Source organism: Peromyscus californicus, unplaced genomic scaffold (assembly GCF_007827085.1).
Source record: "Peromyscus californicus insignis strain IS unplaced genomic scaffold, ASM782708v3 Scaffold_3__1_contigs__length_106647218, whole genome shotgun sequence".
Taxonomy (NCBI): domain Eukaryota; kingdom Metazoa; phylum Chordata; class Mammalia; order Rodentia; family Cricetidae; genus Peromyscus; species Peromyscus californicus.
In genome coordinates, this window is record NW_026294551.1 from 75,545,917 (window position 1) to 75,569,598 (window position 23,682).

At 40.2% G+C, this 23,682-nt stretch overlaps 1 protein-coding gene across 2 annotated transcripts in view; it reads left to right on the forward strand.

Annotated features, from left to right (window-relative positions):
* Positions 1-23,682, forward strand: part of Sgcd (sarcoglycan delta) — a 925,964-nt gene that overhangs the window by 537,414 nt on the left and 364,868 nt on the right. The window contains exon 1 of one of the 2 annotated variants that reach the window (XM_052758280.1): positions 14,423-14,804. The exons of the other annotated variant lie outside the window; for it this stretch is intronic. The gene's annotated coding sequence lies outside the window, so the exon portion shown is untranslated. Of the gene's footprint in view, positions 1-14,422; positions 14,805-23,682 lie in introns of those variants that run through there. 2 annotated transcript variants of the gene reach the window in all.

Below are 23,682 nucleotides of genomic sequence, written 5' to 3' on the forward strand. Positions count from 1 at the left end.
TCCTACTTTGGCTTCACTCAATGATGAACTATATAACCCATGAGATAAAATAAACCCTTTCCTCTCCAAGTTGCTCTTGCTCATGGTGCCTATTACAGTAACAGAAAGGCAAACACCGATTTATGTCTGTAGAGACTGCTAATTATTCTGATTTCCTCTGAGCATGAAAAGGGTCCAAATCCTCACTACACTTTCAGGACTGCTCCTGAGATATGTAGTACTTTTCTAGAATTTCATTCATACTTTTATACATGTAAGTTGACTAATTGCATGTTGGCCACAGGTCTGGGAAGTTAGAATTCTGACCCCAATTTTCAATTGTATGGAAGTAATTACTTGTCCCCTCATACATGTTCCTAGATACATAGATAGAGCTGGCATTGGCCAGTTTTGTGATCTCCAGTGAATCATTTGCCTTGTTTGAATATGAATATCTTTGTTTCATACACCTGCAGAAAGACAACCCTTAAGTACCATATGGGGATGTTGAAACCAAGTGAAACATTGCCTGTGCAAATGCATTTTATAGATTATAAAGTACTATTAAAATTCCATTAGGCCATTACTTATATAAAATATTAAATCATGACACCACTCTACTTCAATTTTATATTCATTAATAGGAATGAGAAGCCGTCTCACATAGCAATTAAAGATACAGATTGTGTTATCAGCTAGGCCAGAGCTGAATAGGACTCTTGTCTCTTATCCGCTATTTCAATATGTGGTTTGGGCTATTGGTTTAACCTCTCTGTACCTCAGTTTCCTCATACAGAAACAGAGAGAAGTCCAATGCTTAAATCATAAGGTTTTTGTAAAGATTACATAACACAAGAATAATACCTAACATGATAGGAGGTGAAGAGTTAGCTGGAGAAAATTAATTGGAATTATTATCACTGTCTTATTCATCATCACTAAGAGAACAACCCCAGTAAGAGAATTGTATAGTTCCATTTTCCTCACAGATTTGGGCTGGAATAACTAGTGTTTTTTTGCATGTAACTTTTATTGGATTTGCTCTGGACATATATAAAGTATACTCTGGTTCCTGAGACCACCCACCCCCCTCACACACGTCCTCTCTAATCCTCCTACACTGCCCATACCCTACAAGTTTCTTTCACACTTGCATGGTGTTTTCTTTTTGTTTTTTCTACCCAGCATCATCCGTGCATGTGATGATGGGCTTTGAGCTCTCCATTCGAGCCTGTTGGATGCCTCAGTGGGTATAAAACTGAGGACAATGACAGCCCCTCCTCCAGTATCCATCTGTATGTAATAATTTCTCAGGAAGAGGAATTGCCATGTGACACCCTCCTGGATTCATGATTGACTGTTTATAGTCCCAGTCATGTGTAGAACTATTCCAGCAGCCACAGTGGCAGTTAGGTGATGACTGCATTGGCTGTGCCATGCCCAGGAGACAGCAGTTCACAGCTCTTCTCCCTATCACCCAGTCTTTCCTCCCCATCTTCTTTAATGATCTCTGATCCTTCAATAGGGTGATAGAAATGTCCTGTTTAGCTTTAGCACTGAACTCTCACCAATCAATTCCCTGAGCATCCATAATTTTTTTTTTAAATCAAGCAATTTCATTTGACTACAAATAACCCTGGACAGTTATTTTCTTCCACCATGAATTGATTTTGATTTTTCTGACATTTTCCTCAACTCATTTCCTCTGAGCAGTGTGTCCTCATTCCATGCACAGTAGCCTACTTTACCTTCTGGAGGGCATGCCTGGAATCGTGAATAATACAGAACTCCATTCACACTGTACTCTTTCCTACTTAGGTATATCTTGATAAAGTTTATATACAAATAGGAACAGCAAAATGTTCACAACAACAAAATACAATGAAAAATATACTGCAATAAACCAAAGTGCTATGAAATTTCAACCTACTTCTCAGAACTACATGCAACATATGACCTAAATACTACTTATTTCTAGAAGAATTTTCATTAAATATTTTGGTGTGTAGTTGATTATGAGGAAAGGAAATTACTAAAGCAAAACCAGGGATGGTGGGGGGAGGTTTATGCTTTACATATAACCTTAATACTCTTGCCCTCTTTCTTTCCCCCTTCTCTCTCCTTATTTTATAACTTGAAGGTTTGTAGACTAGCCTTATGTCCATCTATCAAATAATTACGGGTAACTGATTCATGATATTTGAATTCTCACATTAGAAAAATGTGAAATGTATCTTGAATCTTTGACAACATTTCTCTTACACTGTAGAAGAGCCAAAGGTAAGAAAAAAAAGATGTATAATCCTTTCTTTGAGAATTTCATAATGCTTGGAGTGTATTTAACACATATTCCCCATCTACATCTTCTCATTTAACTCCTTCCAGATTTCTTCATGTCTCCCTTCTAACTTCATGTCATTTAAAAAATTAACCAACTAAGTCCAAACCTTGACATCTACATACATGTAGATATGGGGCATCCACTGGAACATGATGCACCTACTAGAGACCACACCTTTAGAGAAAACTGGCTTCCCTTCCTCTAGCAAAACTGTGAAGTATAACTCTTAGTCCTTCTCAGAGAAGCTTCTTTCTGTGTTAATACAGACTTACAATCTGTCAAAATGTAGACTGTGGAGTACTCAACCATAAATAAGACATCTTTTCATACCACCTCTTCTCAAGGACCAGAGAACATTATAGAAGTAGTGTCAATAGATTGTAAGAGCTGGAGTTTGAGGAGGACTGGTTGACATGGCAGTCTCTTCTGGACATAGCAGGACCATTGCACTCATCAATGCACAGCTCTGGTTACTTACACAAAACTTATACAAGAACAAGGCAATCAATGTTCAAGCATGAAGGGAGGAAGGTTGTAAACCTCCACCCCTAGCTATATAAGAAGATACTAAAAGGCACCTCAGTCTCTTACTCCTTTCTAACATCACTCCATTCTTCCCACTCTTATTTTCTAGAACTGGTTGGCTTCAGTAGTCTTGTTCAGATTTAATAACAAAAATGTTATGATCATAAAAAGCTATTTACTTATTTTAGAGTATATTAGTAACATTAGGAAAGATTACATATTTTCATTTTTAGGACCAATGAGTAAATACAAGTGTAACTTATTAGTTTTGATTTGCCAAAATTACTTCTCTTCCAAATGACATAAAACCCACACTGAAGACAATAGCCTGTCATTGCAGTAAATGTTACAATAAGGAAGAAACAAACACATGAGCTTGGGCACAAGCCACACATTTGTCAGTAGTTCAGGAATTTAGCTAGGAAGATTATAGCTTTTGCACTGATTATAAGTGTTCACACAGAGGAAGGCTCATGAACCAAACAGGAGTGAAGAGCCAGAGTGGCCAACGCTATTGGTAGTTTCTGACTGGTAACTAAGCCCCTCTGAGTTTCAGTTCTTGGTCTCAAAATATTTTGATGGCTTAGAAACTGGAAAAGTAGGGTCCCCATACAAAAATATAGATTTCTATCTATTTCTGTCAGGTTTATGATCTATGAATGGAACTGGAGAGAGATGACTCGTGGTTAAGCGAACCCTGAGTTAGGTTCCTGACACACAACCATGTTGGACAGCTCACAACTTCCTGTAACTTCACTTCCAGGGAATCCTAACCTCTCTTCTGGCTCTGTGGTTACCTGTTTGTATATGTTCCCCACCCCCCAAACCCCCCACACACATAGAGAGAAATATACACATAATCTAAAAAGTAAAATCATGTGGGAAGGTTTAGAGAGAGGAAAGGGAAGACAGAAATGGTATAATTGTATTATAATCCCAAAATCAAAAGAAAAAAAATAAAATGAAATAAAATCTTTAAAAAATGATGAGGTTCACACATTTCAATAACTGAAATAAATCAACAAAAAATAAGACTTTATGATGTGAGATATATGGAATTCAAATGTAGGTGTCTATAGATACAATTACATCAGAACAAGGCATGCTGTTCATTTATGTTTTCTTTCCAGGTACTTAAATCTGTAATAGTTGAATGTCGTGATTATGAGAGAGATTGCACAGTCTGGAAGCCTAACATATTCATTATCTGGTTTGTACAGAAAATTGTGCCAATCCTTGAGTTGGCCCCATATGAGACTTTGGAAAGCCAGATGATGTAATTACCATACCCAGCACACACTGGGCATTGACTAACCATTGGCTGCTGTGGTTATATGTAAATATTATGTTGATAAAGAAAGGCTCCATGTCTCCAATTTTAGCTACAAATTATAAGATCTAGTAAAGCCAAATTTTCTGAAAAACAAAATTCAAGGATCTGAGAATAGTGGGAAATGAGATTTGAGGGGTGAAATGCTCTGAGTATTTGGAGCTAAAGATGTGTTTCTCATGACATGCCTAGGATGATGCATTATGCTTCCTGAAAGTGAGGCTTTGGTCTGTTAAGCTGGCTGCTATAGTCTTGCTATTGTCCCTTATTAAATAAAAATGGCAATGATAGTTTTATTGTTTATATTACCAATATAAACACCAAATTTACCATTAGAATGCCCCATTAATGTAACTCATCTTGTCCTAGGCACATATTGTTCCTTTTGGCTTCTGTGAAAATGTGTATAAAATACAACCAAGACCATGGCATCCTGATTTTCTCCTACTGAGCACTGAGGCATTTTTTCTTTCATTTTGAAAACCTTGATTCACATTTCCTGAAGTCCCAAGGAACTGTAACTGTGGCCATTGAACTAGTGGCAAGGCATTTGAAGTGCCCTAGAGTTATATGCAACAGAACACTTAGGAACAAAACAGATTTAGTCAACAATATAAAATGAACTAAACAGAAGCAAGTGGTTAGTCTGGAGGAAGATCATTGGATGGTTGAGCTTTAAAGATTCGATATTCAAGGCATCAAAGCTATATTAATTAAGAAGGTGGTTTGAGTTTTCTGTCATCTGAGATCTAGTTAACAAAGACAAGATATTAGAGTTACACGAATGTTATACTGTTTGGTAAAGATGTCTTTAGACAGAACATAAATCAAATCAAATAAAACAAAGTAAATAAAAATTTAACCTCAACTTATTTGAATTAAAATTAACTACTCTATAAACACTCTTTTATATTAAACTCTGTAATCCAACAGAACTCTCACTATGGACATCACTTCTTTGGGTAAATTCCAGCTCCCTCTTTTCTACTTCTATCATGTAACAATTATTATAATGTCTACTCTACTGCTGTGACAAACTACCTGAGGTACTTAAGGTAAAATCAGGAAAGGTTTCTTTGCTGGGTTTTTGTGATTTAGTTTCTTGTTTTTAATATAGTCTTGCTATATTGCCTAGACTAGTATTGGATTCAGGAGCTCAGGCTATGCTTCTGCTTCATCTTTTAAAGGGCTGCAGATACATACTGCCTCACCTGGCTTGGCCCATGGTTTTAGAAGGTTTAGTTCATTATTCATTTCCCCCATGGTTTGAGTCTGTGGTGATACCATGGTGAGAGTCCAAAGTATAAGATGAGGCTATTTACTCCAAGGTAGCCAGCAAGCACAAGAGAGACAAAGACAAAGAAAGGAAGAAGCTGGCATCCCAGAATCCCCTTTGAGGTCACCAATGACCTAACTTCCTTCCATTAGGCCCTACATCTTAAAGATTCTACCACCATTAGATGGCACTATAGGATGGGGATCGAGACTAACTCAGGAGTCTAAGTGGTGTTTATCCAAACCATCTCATTTGTCTATCCATTCATGTATTGATAAATACTAGGTTTTCATATCTGGACTGTAGTGAATGATATTTTGAAGAACATGGGTGTCCATGTGTCTCTTGAAAGGCCTGACTTGGTTTCTTTAGATGTATACACAGATCTGGGAGTGTTGGATTTTGTGTGATTCCTTTTGCTATCCTACACAATGACTGCATCAGTCTACATCCCCACCAGCAGTGCACAGGCTTCCCTTGGTACCCCAATGTGATCTGTTGTCTTTTTGATGACTGCCTTTCTAGTAGGTGGGAGGCAGAAGCTCACTGTGATTTTCAGTTGCGCTTCCCTGGGGGTTAGTGATGTGGTACATGTTTTAATGTATCGGTTGGTCATTTGATTGTCTACTGTAGACACACCTCTGTTCTAGTCATGTCTATTTGGGATTGTTTGGGAGCGTTCTTATCAAACAGTATACATTCCCTAAATAGTTTGCATTTTAGCTCCTTGTTGGTTATAAGGTTCTTAACCAGGGTGGTTATAAAAAACAAAACAACAACAAAAACAAAAACAGGAGTGCAAATCAGAAAAGAAGAAATTTATCTCTGTGAATGAAATGGTTGTATAAGATAGAAAATCCCGAAGGCACCTTCAAGAAACTGAACATATTCGTTTCAGAATACAAAATCAATATAGAAAATTCAGTTGCAGTTTTACAAACAAGCAATGAGCTACCTAAAAAGGAAGGAGAAAAGAAAAGAAAGTAAGAGGGAAATTCCCATCTCTAATTATGTTAAAAAGAACAGAATCTTCGGGATAAACAAATGGAAACAGACATACAAGATTTGTACACTGAAAGCTGTAAACAAGGTTAAGACAACACAAACATGTAAGAAAGATGCCCTGTGTTCACAGACTAGAAAAAAATAACATTGTTAAAGTATCCATAATCTCCATCAAAACTACAATGGCCTTTTCCATAGAAACAGGAAAGATAGTCTTAAAATTTGTTTGAAACCAGAAAAGACCCCAAATAACTAATCTGCACATGTGCATGTGTGAATGTGGAGACAAGCTATTGATATCTGCTGTCTTGCTTGTTTTTGAGACAGTCTCTCAGTCAGCCCAGATCTCTCCAACTAAGCTAGGCTGGCTGGCCAGCAAACCCCAGGGATCTCCCTGTACCAATTAAGCACTGGAATTCCAGGTGTGCACCCTAACATGTGGGTGCTAAAAAATTGAACTCAGGTTCTCATGCTTGCAATGAGGTACTTAACCCACTCCTACCTCCCATATCACAATCTTCAGCAAGAGGAACAAAGCTGAGGGCATCAAATATACTGATTTTAAATTATATCACAAAGCTATTGAAACCAAAACAGGATGGTACTAACATTTACAACAGACCCATAGACAGAGTAGAGGGCCAGAAATAAATCTACAAGGAAGACAATCAACTAACAAAGATAGCATGGCTTCACAATAGGGAAAGAATAGCTGGTTCAATACAATTGTTGGGAAAGCCATACTATCCAAAGAAAAATGAAAAAAACTGAACAGTTCATTCATAGTATGAGACCAACATTGGGTAAAAAGTCAAGCCTTAAAAAGCTGACTCATGGACCAGAGAGATGGCTGAGTGGGTAAAGTGTCTGCTGAGTGAAAATGTTTACAGACAAAGACACAGGAAGTGATGCAAATCCCAGATGAGTGATTCTGGCCATCTGGATCCAATTAGTTTTAAGGAACGACTCCTTGAAGTGGCACTGAATATCATCTTATGGAAGAAGTAAACTGCATTGCATACTTCTAAATAACCATAGCTGCAACGATTAATTCAAGCTTATAAATGTAACCCCTAAAATAAATCATATGATTAAATTGTAATAATTAAGCCCTTGGGAAATTAAGAGTGAATGTTAGTTGAGTTTGAATATAGACTCTTGCTACCAAAGCATACTTACATTATAAACACATGTAAATACCAACTAATGAGATAGCTCAAAAATAGACCATATTATAATGTCACATGAGGACTGCCAGTCCAATTTACTGATGATGATGCATCAGGATGAAAGTGTCTAAGTTACACACACACGTTATTAAGAAGGCAGTGACCCCAGTGCTGTATATATGCCTGCAAATGATATATTCCTGTTCTTTTCTTTTCTTTTTTTTTTTTTTTTTTTTCGAGACAGGGTTTCTCTGTGTAGCTTTGTGCCTCTCCTGGAACTCACTTGGTAGCCCAGGCTGGCCTCGAACTCACAGAGATCTGCCTGGCTCTGCCTCCCGAGTGCTGGGATTAAAGGCGTGCGCCACCACTGCCCGGCTCCTGTTCTTTTCTATGGCTGAATAAAACCCATTTCTTTTATTTAGTTTAGCTGTGGATGGGTGCCATAATCCAACTACTGTGAATGAAATGCGATAAGCATGGCTCTGCAGGTAAATACTTTTTGAGAGGGTAGTAATAAAGTTTTCTCAAATATCAAACCCAAACAAAGAAATTGTGACTAGCCACTTGTGAGATTTAATTTTTTTTTAATTTTTGAAAAGTTCCTTTCTTTTCAAATAGACTATGAAATGATGCTATTTTCATTGCTAGTTTTGTACATTATTAAGGAAGTTGTAGACATTTATGCAATAACTATTTAATCTCAGATTCCTAGTGAATTATGAGTTTGCCCAGTGTGATCTCTGTCATGTATTTAGTGACCATGATGCTTTGAAATACACCATGATAATTTTCTTTCTAGATCTGGGTTACCTCATTCACTATAATATTTTCTAGTTCTACCCATTTACGTGCAAATTTCATGATTTTGTTTTTCTTTACAGCTGAGCAGAATTCCATTGTGTATTTGTACCACATTTTTATTGCCCATTCACCAGTTAAAGGGCTAGTTGACATGTCAGCATGGATGGGAGAAATATCACAAGGTCCCACCCTTGATGAAGAGCTACAGGCAATAAAAAGCTGCTGGGAGAAAAGAACCAGTGTTCTCTAGGGATGAGCATCCTGATAAATTATCCACTACCAAGAAATCAGCTTTAAACACAAACACATATGTGCAACACCACATGGACTCAGCATGATATATATACATATATATATATATATATATGTGTGTGTGTGTGTGTGTGTGTGTGTGTGTGTGTGTGTATGTGTGTGTGTGTCTATAACAATAATAATTTTAAAAGAAGAGCTCATTAATATGGAAGGAAGTCAGGAACATGAGAGGAGTTGGGGAGGAAGAAAGAGGGTTAGAAATGATGTAGATTCAGCACTCATGTATGACATTCTTTAACAAATGCAAAAAAGCCAGGCAGTGGTAACAAATGCCTTTAATCCCAGCACTTGGGAGGCAGAGGCACACGAATCTCTGTGAGTTCGAGGTCAACCTGGTCTACAGAGCAAATTCCAGGACAGCCAGTGCTGTTAGACAGAGAAAAGCCCTCTCTCAAAAAACCTAAAAAAAATGCAAAGAAATATTACTATTTTTATATTTTTAGTTTACAATGGCTAGATTTTGGAGCAAGGTGTGTGTGTGTGTGTGTGTGTGTGTGTGTGTGTGTGTGTGTGTGTGTGCATGCACATGCACATGCACATGTTGGGGGAGTGCATTTGCCTATGCCAAGGCCAGAGGTTAATGTTGGGATATCTTCCTCAATCATTTCTCTATTTTTTGAGATAGGGTCTTGTTGCTCGAAGCTCAGTCAGTAGAGCATGAGACTCTTAATCTCAGGGTCATGGGTTAGTACCCCACATTGGGTGCCAGATGTTGCACAAATTATAGATGGTCTTATAATAAAAATCTGGAGCCAGATATCAGGGTGAAAGCTAAAAGATCAGAGAAGCAGAGCAAGCCACAGCCACCACCTTCCCTCACTAACTCCTCAGCCTGAAAGACTGTGTTCCTGTCTCCACCCGCCTTATATTCTTTTCTCTCCCCAGTCATATCACTTCTTGCCTCAACCTTCCTAGTGCTGGTATTAAAAGTGTGTGCCACCACTACCTGGCTCTGTTTCTCTTTTAGACTGGATTAATCTAGACTGGCCCAGTGTGGCCTTGAACTCACAGAAATCCAGATGGTTCTCTGCCTCTGCCTCCTGAGTGATAGGATTAAAGGTGTGTGCCACAACTGCCTGGCCTTTATGTTTAATCTAGTGGCTGTCTTTGCCCTCTGATCTTCAGGCAAACTTTATTTCTTCAGAGTACAAACACTAAACACAGGGTCTCTTACTGAATCTTAACAACTCAACATTTCAACTAGATACCTGGCCCACGAGTCCCCAGAATCCACCTGCCTCTCCCACTCCAGTAAGCACTGGGATTAGGGGCATACACAGCAAGACCTGCTTTTACATGGGTAGTGGGATCCGAACTCAGGTCCTCTGGGTTGCATAACGAGCACTCTATTCACTGAACCAATTCCCAGATCCAAGAGTTAGGTCTCTGAGGCTTTGCTCTTAGTTAATACACTTGTTATTTATGTGGTTTATATTTCATTTGGAATTCTTGCACTCAACAGTTGGGTTTTGTTCCAAGCTGTACTGATATTGTAAAAATAGAGACAAGGGATGTTATGGATTTTTCAAACATGGCTCTTTCTCATTTCTGGCTATCGTGGAGTCTGGACCATTTTTATTGATCAATAAATTTTATTTCCAAATAAAAATGTAGTATTTCAAGAGTTTACTTTCAGTAAGCTATAACATTAGGAGAAATTATAGACCAACAAGAAATTTCAAAGAATTGACCAGGGTTTTATAGTGAAAAGGGAAAAAAATGTATGGGGCTGACTGTTCAACTATAGCAGCATTTTCTCCATGCTGTTAAATTAATTGCTTTTAGAAAGGTGTTTGAATTTACCCATGTATCAATTCCTTCTCAAGGTAAGGAGTGATCTTGAGAAGCCTTCCCTGTATCCCATGTGCAGAACTGGATTTTAAAAACTGGAAGTGACTTTAGCTTAGATAGTATGTCTTCCCAATAAAGATATTCTCACAATGTGTTGGTCATTTGTTTGTCACTGAGCCATAAGTAGTACAAAATTCTTACACAAAAGTTTCTCTTCAAAGTCAATTGGTTACTTTGCCTTTGGCCATTGGAAAGTGGCCCTGTATTTGCCCTGTCGGTTCTGAGGATCCAAACATGGTGTGACTCCTCACTGGGTACTCTTTGTAAAATAAACCCTCAAATGAAAAAGGGCATCAGGATACTCTCTCAATAATTTGCTACTCATTTAATTAAGTTGAATTCAAGGGTCTTGGCTTGAACATGATAAATTATTTTTCCATCTTTTGACTAAATATTGCCTCATACTATTCCAAGAGAGCTTTCTGTGGGAAAGATGTTAATATATGCTGTTATTCTCTTAGAGCTTTGATAGATTATCACTTTATTTTTATTATTTTTCTGTATTGGTGTGTGTGCATATGTGCATGTATGCATGCATTCGTGTGTGTGTGTGTGTGTGTGTGTGTGTGTGTGTGTGTGTGTGTGTGTGTGTAATGGGTGCAGAGGCTATAGGAGGATGTTATTCACTGTCCTGCTCTATCATTCTCCCTTACTCCATTGAGACAGGGTTTCTACCTCAACCTGAAGCTAGGATGGCTGCTAACAAGCCCCAGAGATCACCCTACCCAACTCCAAGCAGTAGGGTAACAGGCACATGGGGACCATGGCTGATTTTTTACATGGGCGGTAGGGATTTGAACTCAGGACCCTTGTTTCTACAGGAAAAGCATTTACCCACTAATCCATTTCCCCAGACCTTGCCTAGCACTTTAGTGCACCTTCTATTTTTCTCAGTCCCTTGCTAATTCTACTCAACCTGTGTGGAACCTTTAGAGCTGACTCCTTTCCCTTAGCCTGCCAGTGTACCATGAGAGACAAATATGATCGATATGATGACCCTATCCTTGCAGTCAGAGACATGTTTGGCAGTAATCATGTAGATCAAGATGGACCTGGCGGAGTAGAGCCCCTTTTGGGAGAAGATCTTGGATTTTTCCCAGTGAGAGAGAGGCAGCTGGGAATGTCTTGCTCCCCAGTGGAGAGAAGAATGACACTCCAGCCAGGAGAAGCTTAGGGGAAGAGAAGGAAGAGCTTTGATAGCATCCTCCTCACTTTTGTCATGCTTCCAGGACTGCATGCGGACTTACCGTAGTTGATTTAGTACATTGTCCCTCTGTTTCTTTTGGCTAATTTGAATGACTTCTCTCTGCTGCTGCAATCAAAGGCAATTCAAGAACTGATGGATGAGGATGAAAAGTTGTAAGAGAAGAAGACTGGGGAATGAGCTCTACCATCCTTTGCAAACCAAACACTAGTATTAAACACTAGCTGCACTTAGGTCATTTGAGCATTTACTGGGTGCCATACTGGGTGCTCCTACTCTGTATTATGGTACATAAAACTCAACACATAAAAATTAAGAAAATAAAATGTTGTGAGCTTGTTTTCCCAGTGAGCTGTTCTGTCCTTAATAACTTAAACATTTGTAAATCACTTAAAATTAAGAACTGTTTGAACTGTATCTTTTATTTTCTCAGAGGAGGCTGAATGTGGCTTCATTAAGCACTGGGTGCCACCGCCTCTAAGACAAAGGCAGTAGAAACCCACAAATAGACATCTAATCCTTTAAGATTTGTAGCAGCTGTTTTCTCTGAATGATTTCTCTCTCAGTATGGGGATTTCATGTTGTTGCTGGTCCTTGGGGATAGAGCTGTTTCTGAACATGGGCATTTCAACTGTCAATGACCTTCTCTTTATAGAACTACTGTTCTGAGCTCTTAGTGCTGAGGGAACATCTAAATTCTCTGAATGGCACTTGGCTTGCCTCATGTGACTCACAGCAGGTTTGATTCCACTGTTTGCCTTTCCTAGGAGTTTAACCTGAAGGAAAGACTCCAGTGTTCTGCTTGGGAATAAATGAAGGATAGTCATGTGGCTGGTTTATTGCTCCAACTGAACTTTGGGGTAGTTTCCTGTGTTTGAGTTGATATGCCTTTATTAGACAGCAGAAAGTATCTAGGGACACAATTCTGATAAAAGAAATGGTCTGGGTTTTGCTCTACTAAAATAACAAAGAAATTTAGATGATTTTAAAGCACTGTTGTATATGCATCATACAGATTACCTCAATAAACCAGTAACGGTTTCTACAAAGTAGATTCAAATATTACTTTCAATTCACAGTCGAAGAAACCAAGGCCCAGAATGCTTAAACACGTTGTCCAGAGCCTACAGTGGGGACAGCTAGTTAGAGGAGAGGGAAGGTTATGCTCAGATCTAATTGAAGGCTGCTTCCCTGAAAGCTGGGTGATATCACCTGCCCAGAATATACCACAGTAGAGATAGCACACAGAACAGGGCCCCAGAAGGCCTTCCCAAGCATGAGCTGTGGCATTAACTGTCTTTGCAACTCCAGATGAATCATCTCATCTCCCTAGGCTTGGGTTTCTCTATGTAAGATGAAGGTTGGAGACTATTTGTATTGGACAGTCTCTAAGTTCTCTGGCTCTATAATTGCTGTATGATGACCTCAGATGTAAGGGTGTGTCTGACCACATATGCCTGAATAAAACACACACACACACAGAGAGAGAGAGAGAGAGAGAGAGAGAGAGAGAGAGAGAGAGAGAGAGAAATGTTTGCTCAAATGCCCACAGTACATCCCAAGGCAAAAACTTAATCATGCTCAAAGGCTTCACCACAATTTGATACTAAGATCTGACCCCCAGTGAATCCTACTATTTACAGCAGCCCCCTCTGGAACATAAAAATAGTTTTAAAATTTGTCAAGAAAATGGGAAGACAAAAATAAATGAAGGAGGGAGGGAATGAAAGAAAATGTTGCTAATGCATGTGATTTAAATGTTAATGTGGAGAAGAAGAGCAGGGGGAGGAGGAGGATAAAGAGGAGGGGGAGAAGAGGAGGAGGAAGAAGAAGAAGAGGAAGAAGAAACAAAGAATAAAAACAAACAAAAACCTCACACCAAATGCTCTTTAACTTGTTTTCTGGAACATTAACTTGAAAACTTTACTTTAGCTTACTTTATATATAGGTAGCTTCCATTTGGAAGCCTGTGTGTTTTGAGATTTTCTTCTCCTGTTTTATGATAGGAAAGAGAAAATGTCAAATGTAGACCACAAAACGCAGCAGGAGGCACCCAGAACATCCTGAGAGAGTGCCGCCTAGGAAAACGAAAATTGTAGCTGCACTGTTGTAGGTAGGGTGCATTCTGGTCCCAGATTCTTCCTCTTTCCTGTCACCTTAACACAGTTGTCAAAGCATGTAAAATGTTACAGTCAGTGCCATGTTACCTGCACAGCTTTAGAGCAATAAGGATCCCAAATGTCTGAGAAAAATAATTGTATCATTTTTAGTTGCAGCAGAAATGCATCACGAGTCAGGTGGGGAGGACAACTTGGAAGAAAGAACTGGAAACGCTAAAAATATTGCTTCCCCCAGCAACTGAAATTTTAAGAAAAAGTTAGGAAGATCCAGAGAGTGAGATGAAGTTAGAATTTATATCTCTCAGCTGCAGTCAGTTTATTATCAAGACCAGGGGAAGCAGAGTGCAGGGGGCTAACCCCGGCCGTGGGGGATTCCACGTGGAACAGGCAAAGTACAGAGACAGCGTGGAACTAGGAGAAGAAAAAAAAAATGACTTGTCTATTGCATTTAGTACCCAGAGCAAAGCTTGTGTGGAGAACGGCTGGGAAATCCAAGTCCTTTCGAGAAGCAGCCTTCTTTCTGTGAGTGTGAGCCCAGCAGACGCCATGAGCGCTGTAGCAAGGAAGCAAGGCTGTGTTTGACACACGTGTTTCCCATTGATATCTGGAGACAGCCCAGTAGCTAGGCTTGACAAACCCGGATCGAAGTAGAGGCAGAGTAGAGTTTCAAAGCAGGCAGTGCGAGAACGGGAATGCTGTTCAGGAAATTCTTCAGGCATGGGCAGGGACTTGGCTGCAGTTGTGCGGCTGGAAAATCTGACTGAGGCAGCTTCTGAGCGCAGGCAGGGCCTGCTCACATGGGCGGGCTGAGTGGCCGCCTCCACCAGAGCCTCTCAGCTTTCCCCAGACCACGGGCGACTCTCATCCGACACTCTGGAAAGCAGAGGAGAGGTAGGGGACCTTGCAGTTCTTGCCTTTCCAGCCTAGCTTCCTGAGCCCTGTCTGGTGTTTGTTCACAAACACGGGGATGTGGGGGGGTGTGTCTGTTGGGGTGGGGGTGGGGGTGGTCGCGTGTGTATGTGTTAATTAACACATTTCAGCCCCACCACCTCTGCAGAGGGAGTGGGTGGTTCTCGGCTTTGTTTGCCCCACAACGGCCCTGGAGGTCTGAGTTTGAAAGTGCCCAGGCACTTCTGAAAGTTAGATCTCCACAGCTAGCACCACGGGGGAAGGAAACGTGTGTGGATTCCTCCTGTTGTCCCCCTGTCACAGCGGCCTGAAAGTTTCCCTTTCTGCTTCACTGGACACTTCATTGACTGCAGAGATAATCTCTCATGAAAATGTTCCCGTTCTCAATGCTTCAAGGGTTTTTAAGAGGGGGTGTTCCAAGCAGGAGACAGTTCTCTGTTTTTGGAGGGAATCAGAGTTTGAAGTTTTTATTTTGGAACACTTTTATTTTGGAACACTTTTATTTTGGAACACTTTTTTTTGGAACAGATGTGTAGGTAAGGAGGGTTCCTCGTGTCTTTTATTTTCATATGTGATTTTGACTTTCTTATGTGAGATTTGAACAGCAGTAATATATTTACCTAAATAGGCTGTTCTACTTTGGTAAGCAATTCCCCTTTTACTCAGTGGCAGAAATAACCTGCAATTTAATACATACTTCTAATATAGATAATAGAGTCATAGTAGAAAACAGTAATTTATTTTAAATCATTGTTAAAAATAGAGAAAAATGGTGTGAATGTTTTATCGACCACTTCTTTTTATTTTCACCTAACTAAAAATAGTGCATTAAAAATATTGAATAAATTTTAGCAGGAGGGAACCTCGGCTTTTCCTCTTCAATTTAAGTTCCTTTTCACACATATGTGCTATATTGAAATACATATAATAGCCTCCTAGGACTTTGATATTACTCGTTTCTGTGTTCGCATTTAGAAGACAAGCCCCACAGTGCCACTGCCTTTAAGACTAAGTCTGGACTAAAGCTCATCTGTCCTGCTGTAGGGCTCCATCCTGCACAGTCTATGGCAGCAGGGGTGCTCCCCAGAGGGGACTTGGGCAAGAGCCTGCCTGGAGCAAAGAGATGAAGGGGTGGAGCCCTTGCACGCTAGGTTCTTAGCAAAGAACCACTAGACCTCATGAGTGCTTCTCTTAGAAAATGGGGTGAGTTTAATTCAGAGTCCTGAACCCCCTGACAGGCAGCTTGTTAGTACTCAAAGAGGTGGGGGCTGAGTGAAGGGCAGATTCTGGGATGCCTCGCTCTCCCCATCCTAAAATGGGTAGGCAGAAGGTCATTCTGGTAGTAAAATTTTCAGATTATCATCTAGTACTTTCTTTCCCCGTAGTTTTGTTGTTGGAGGATAGAGTCCGTATATGACTGACAGCTGGCTTTCTCAGTCTTGAGGGATGGCTCACACAAGTTTTCCTTGTTAACCTCATCTCTGTGTCAGGAGGGGTAGAGTTGGATGGGGTAAGGCAGGGTGGGGCAGCTTAAAGAATTTCAGGACTCCCTAATGTCAAGGGAGGGCAGTTAGGAGTCAAGATGGACCATGGCTCTCTTTTCTAATGCCCAGGCAGATTGGTGCTGATGGGAAACACAGCCAAGCACCCATTGCCAGTAACAGAGACAGAGAGTGATCTGGAATGTCATCCCCCTCTAAATTTAGTTCGTGTCAAGCTTTCTGCAGAAAGAGGCGTGACATAGCAACTCCAGGTTGCAGGATTGTGCGGAGCAGTGCCCAAACTGGGAAGAAACTCTGTTTTTTTTTCTTTTCAAAAGAGGGAAACTCAAGCTCTCTTGACATTTGAAAGGGATGTGGGGAGGAAGAGGACAGAGAAGAAGGCTGGGCAGAGGTGAATCCTGCAAGGACTGGGCTGGGCAAAATGAGCATGGAGCATGGAGGGAGAAGATCTCTGCATAGGAAATTAGCACACTTATTAGAATCCTTCAGACACTGCTCTACTTGGCTTCACATGCAGGTAAATCATGGCCTCAGTGAACTAGGCTGGTTTACCCTCCTCACAAGGGGAGACCTTATGGTCAGTCTGCCTTGCGGTGCCTTCTGGAAGTAATCAGAAAGCACATTTTGTAAGAATAGCATTACCCAGAGGGCTCACATTTCCTAAGCAGGAGAGAACAGGCTCTTGGGGCCTTATTTTAGCCCATATTTGTTCCTTGCAGAGCTATTCCTGCAGAAGCATTGAGTGAAGGGACCAGGTGGACATGAGCAAGTGACTACTGGGATGAAGCTATTCCAGGCTCTGCTAGACCTACTTTATTAAAACAAAGTTTTGAAAGAGAAGACCATGCTATATATGCTTTTTTTAAGTGGAAAAAAATGTTCTTTTTTTTCTGCAGAGATACAGGACTATAGAAGATTGTGATATAGATAAAGGATAGCTAGAAGACAGGTTACAAAGACATGAAGAGAGAAAGAGAATGGAAAATAGATTATAATATAGATAGGTAGGCAAATAGATATAGAAATAGATTATAATATAGATAGATAGATAGATAGATAGATAGATAGATAGATAGATAGATAGATAGATAAGATATGCACGGAGAGAAATGATAGGTAGGTATGTAGATTGCTACAGAAACACACAGAGATGGAGAGAGGGGATAGGCGATTGATAGAATAGATTCATGATAGATAGATGTTAACACTGATAGATTAATAGGGAGAGGTAAGAAGATAGAATGGATAGGTAATAAGATAGACTGTGTAGGTAGATGAATCAACAGATATATAAGAGAGATGGGTAGAAAGATGGTAGATAAGTAGGTTGGTAGCTAGATTTGGAGGGGGAAATGATAAGTGAATGGTAGAATAGATAGATGATAGATATGTAGAAGGAATAGTTAAGGAGATAAGTAGTTAGAATTGATAGATACTTAGTGATTGATAGGATGATGGACAGATAAATGATAGATGCTAGACAGACAAACAGCAATTGATACATTCATTATAGAAATTAGCCTGCAACACTATGAAAGCCAAGAACTCCCATGGCATTAATCTGCTGCTGGATCCTCAGGAAATAAAGTGATATCATTCAGAGTGGGAAGTCCAAAGGCAGTATAACTGGCAGTCTGAGACCTAGAGCTTATTGAAACAAGAGGGTGTTCTAATAGGGGCAGTACTGATCTAAGCTTGAGAATCCAAGGGCCCAAACCAGGGAGTTGTGTGTTCGCCAGCAGAAGACACTCCTGAGAGATGCTGTTCCTGACAGGTCTGACTTTCTAGAACTCCTAGGCTTCTGGAATGGCTTTGAAACACTCTATTCTGCTGGAGCCCAGATGCATTAATTTATTCTATACATTGGGATTTTGCAAGAGGTTTCATTGGAAAAGGAAGTTTGAAAGCTAGGTCAGTGAAGGTTGCATTTGGCCATCAGTCCTTCAAACCCTGCTTATAGTAATCTAAGTCTTAAAAGGTTTCTTTTCAAACATATAGTTGTAGATCAGACATAGAAAGCCAGGACTATGGCAGGGATAATTGGTTCCCCTGCTTCCACGTAGGCTTTATATCCTCTTTTCCTTTCTAAGTGTCATGCACAAGCCAGGAAAGCAGTAACAGAGCATGAAGGGGAATTATTTGTCCTCCCAGCTCCTTAAATCAGGAAGAAGTGTCCTTCATTATAGTCTTTGCCATGATGCCTCAAAGCACACAAACAGAGCTGAGTCAAAAGCTTGCTGGTCAGGCACTGGACCCATGGAGTAATGTTTCAAGGCCTGTCTTTGGCCAGTCTTTCACTCTCTGAGACTTGAATAGAAACCTGAAGTTGAGGTGAAGAGCTTTTATTTATTTATTTGTTTGTTTGTTTGTCTGTTTGTTTTACCATTGATGCAAGTCAGAATATTGTTAGCATCTAAAAGTAGGAAGTCTATAAGTTAGGTCACAGATAGTGTTGACCATAAGTTCCTGACATTCAAAAAAAGAACCAAACACATTTGAACTCTTAACCCAAGTGAACCATTTATTCTGTTATAAATTCTGTTGTAAAGACATAAGCTGTAAGACCACAGAAAAGATCGTTTGCCTAAGAAGCACAGGCAATCCTGTGCACAGAGACAACACTTCTGGGTTCTTGATACTAAGTATGGGTTGTGAGTGTTCTTTATGTGATCTGACTAAATAATGATGCTTAGCGACACTTTAGAAGCCATGTTAGACAGATGAACAGTATAAGGGGGTCTTAGTAATAGAAGACTCCTCAGAAGCCACCAACATCCTTACTTTTCAAAAACTACTGAGTCAGAATTGAAAGTTAGAGAATTCTGAGTTCTGAAAGTTCTCCCCCTTGGATTCTATTCAAGCCAAGTCAAACTACAGGTCAAGAGCAGGGCTTGTGAAATCCTGTTTTGACTTTTGCCTACTGCAGGAGTACTAGTATGGTTTTGGCTGCAAATGTCAGGAAGATGTGACACGATGGCTTGAGTGATAGTTTTACTCACTCTACCCCGAGACTGTTTGGGTGCTGTTTTCTCTCTCAAGAATCTTCAAAATGAGCCCAATGTACCTCTGTGCACTGTGGAGCCTGTTGGCTTCCTCATGGCCTCTGAAGCCAGGTATGAAGGTGATGGTGGAACTTGGCATAGAAATGGGTTTTGAAAGTGGAATAAACAGTGTCGGTAGAGATCTCTAGAAGGTCTTGGCTCCATTCTTCTCTGGATCTCAGGTTTAGAAGGGTGCCCATGCTTTGTGGTTTCTTTGTACTTCTCAAAAATCTATGATTTCTGCAATTCCAAGGCTCTCCACTTTCAAGAATATCTCTTCATCTGCTTTCCCAAATCTGGACATCTTAAAGTATTTTATCCATCCCTCCATCCACCCTTACCCATGCTATCATCTTTATCCTCCTCTGTAATACTCTAATTAACCTCTATTTGACAAAAACATATTTCTCTGAACTTTAATCCAGTCATCTAAGCAAGAAAGTGAGTGGATACCAGGGAGAGGGAGCACAACAAATAAATAAAAGTAGACAAAATGACCTTGCCATAACAAAAGAACAGTAAAGCTGAGAATTGAGCCCAGGCTCCATTGGAATCCCGACTCTGTGACCTTATGCAGCTTTCATTATCACCCTGGGCCTCGTGTCCCAGTCTTTAAATGGACTATGATAGTATCTGCCTCACAATTTGTTGTGAATGCAGAATACACCTAGCATGAAGCCCTATGTGGAATTTTACAGATTTAGGCATACACATGGTTAATGTTAATTGTTATGGTGCCAGGTAAATTCAGAAAGAATGAAGTAGCCTGATCATGATAAAGACTGGAGATGACCAGCGAGGGGAGAAGGCTTTGTTTTGAATTGCATAGTTTCCTTTCTGGGTGCATTCTCTCTGAATTTCTCTGCAGATTTCATTGTCCCCATTACTTCACCTTAGCTGCCACATGAAAAGGTGACTGTCTTCATTATTGCTTCAGATTCCTCTTGCCAAATGTGAGCCACCTCCTCTAAAGGAAACCTTGTAAGCTGTGGCCCCTGACCTGACTCTCAGCTGGGCCTGCGGAATTCAGAGGACTGTGTCACCATGGTTCACTTGGTGTATAAATCCTAGGAGATTGGTTTGCTAGCAGCTCTTTGCTGATGGCTGTGCTAATGCTGGGGGTGTGTAGGTGGCTGTGGATACAATTGCTTTGTTCTTCTGGTTTTAACCAATAAAGCAGTGGTGCCTATGAAAGCAAGCACAATTCCCTGATAAAGACGATACTGTCAGGTATCAGAGACTCTCCCTCTGTGCAAAACACATTTCCAATTTCTCTGATAGGATCAGACTCAGTTGTGAACACCCTGACTTCCACAGGATGTGTTTGGAATGCCTGGAGGCCCTGGCACTGCGTGCCAAGGTTGAAGTGGTCAGCCACTAATTCTGCTTTCACTGAGCTCAAAGTTAATAAGTGGCAGGGTGAGCTGCCTTCCTCACGCAGATGCTTAGACAGCATACTGCTGGAAAAATAAACCTGATGGGGAATGTGGACTGGGCATGATGTATTTCACGAGAGAAGATTGCTGAAGGACAGAGCATCTGGGAGCAGAGCCGCACTGTTCTTCCATTCCAGTGTGTCCCTATGGCTGTCTTCTCTCTTCTCTTTTGTTAAGATCTTTCTAGCTCTTTGCCTCTCATTATTTAGTGCCACCATCACACCCTTACTTTGTTTTCTCTCTTGTTGAGTACGTGGTCGCCACAGTTATCATCTGTCTTGCACTAGGGAACAGAGCACAGGTAAGAGGTTAAGTCTGAACAGCCTAATGTTGGCAATGTCATGACAAACATTAGTTCCAAAGTAGACTGTGCACTTTAGAAAGGACTGTGGCCTTGCTCCTCTATGTAAAACGGCTGCCCACAATATATTACATACTGAGGATCCTCAAATCATAATCCACGTGCATGCTGTTCTAGAATTTCATTTTGGCTCACAAAGTGTTTTTATTTTGATTTGATTTGTTAAGACTGGATCTTAACTTTTTAACCCAGGTGGGCTTCAAACTGCTGATTGTCTGCATAGGCTCCCAAGCTCCGGGATCATGGTTGTTTATAGCCATGCTTAACTTACTGTCCCTTTTCTATTCATTTACTTAGCTACATCCTAACATAACAGGTGAAATCCGAATGTCTAGATGATTCATTAAAACAAAAGATATGTGTCTGTGGTCTCACTTGTCATAGCACCATGGCAGATGAGTTCTGGGCAGCTCTTCTTCCTTTGAGTGGCACATGCCTCCTTCACTCATTTGTACTACCAGTGACTGAGAATTTATATGGCTCAATTCTGTTTGCCTCAGCAGAGTTTCTCAATGGAACTCTGGAACACAGTGACTCAAAGGACCCTTTCTCAGTTCTCCTGAAGTGGTATTCATTGGATGAAAGTCAAGGTACCATTAAATTATGGCTTTAATTCTCCACATGAACATGGTTGTGCTGGACTGAGGATCTTATTGAAGAGGGAAGAAAAAGCTACTATGGTGACTAGGAGCAGAAGACTCACAGTGAGATATTGTTCATAGAAACTCTCACATGAATGGCGGCTGGAGTTAAAAGCTATAAACATGGCAGAAATCAGAAGAATCATTGTATCTAGGGTCAGAGAAATGGCTCAGTAGTTAAGATGGTTAAGTAGTTAAGTAGTACTGCTTTTGCAGAGGACCTGACTTTGTTTCCCAACACTCATGTTAGGTACTTTACAATCACCTGTAACTCCAGCTCCAGATGATCCAACACCCTTTTCTGACTTCTGTGGGCATCTATATTCACATGCAAATACCCCAACATAAATATATATGCAAACACACATAATTTAAAGAAAATATTTTTTAAAGGAAGAGCATGAGAAGAATTTTGAGAGTGACAGAAATATGTCCTGTCTTATTTTCAAATAAGCACAGATGTTTAAAACCCATTGAGCTCTCTGGATACCATCTGCATATATTCAGTGGGTGTAAATTGTACCCTGATAGACATATATGCATTTGTGAATGTGTACACCAACTCATAACATGGATGCAGAGTACATCACAAAAGACATAACTTTTTATTTTATTTTATGTGTATGTGAATGTATGTATACCATTTTTCAATGCAGGTACTCACAGAGACCAGAAGAGGCTATCAGATTCCCTGGGAATAGAGTTACAAGTGGTTGGAAGCTTCCTGTTGTGGGTGGTTGGAGTAGAGCCTGGGTCATCTGCAAGAGCAGCAAGCTGCATGTGTTCTTAACTACTGAGAAAACTCTCCTGCCCCAACTTGTAACTCTTACTGCCATGCTTGTGCCTGTAAATTTAAAAAAAATATATATATATAAAATCAAATGATTGAACATGAGATGAACATCTCCTTAGACTACAGATTTCGTTTCTGGCATCCAGGATCACAGGTAATAGCTGAAGATATTTGCCAAACAATTGTCAAGGGAGAATCCACTGAATCAATGGTAATTTTATGGAACCTCCAAATCACTATAGAAGGATGTATCCATTTTCTGGAGCTGTTTTTCATGATGCTGTAAAAATTTATGGGTTTGAGAGGGTTTACTTCCCATGAGAACAATATCTATTCTTAGAGTAACGTATAGTATACCCTGACTGAATTATATATGGTCAAATATTATTGATCAAATATTGTTTTTGACTTAAATTTAATAATATCCATTGACAAATTCTAACAAAGATTATCTTTTTCTTTTTATTAATTAGTTTTTTTGTTTATTTTACATCCAGTCTGCAGTTTCCCCTCCCTCCCTCCTCTTCTTCCCCCCAAACCTCCCGTCTGCCCTTCTCCATCCACTCCTCCTCTGTTTCTGTTCAGAGAGGGACAGGCCTCCCATAGGTGTCAACCAAAATGGCATATTAAGTTGAGGTAGAACTAAGCTCCTTTCTTTAACAAAGGTGATTTCAAATTATATTTCAATTAGTTTTTAATTAGTCATACTGGTCTGGGTATTTGCCTATATCTGGGAGCATTTTAACAAAGTGAGAACAGGTTTCAACCAGGAATTCCTTATTCCTTACTGTCTTTTCTTTTTCCTTTTCTCATACATTGCATACTGATCCTCAGTTTTCCCTCCCTCCTCCCCTCCAGCTCCTCCCCCCTCTACCCATCTCCCATCCATTCATCTTCATTTTCTCTTCAGAAAAGGGCAGGGCTCCCATGGGTATCAACCAAACATGGCACATCAAGTTGCAGTAAGTCTAGGCATCACCCCTCTTATTAAGGCTGGTTGAGGCAACCCAGTGTGAGGGGAAGGGCCACAAAAGCATTGAAAGGTGTCAGAGACAGCTCTTGCCCCACTGTTAGGAGTCCCACAAG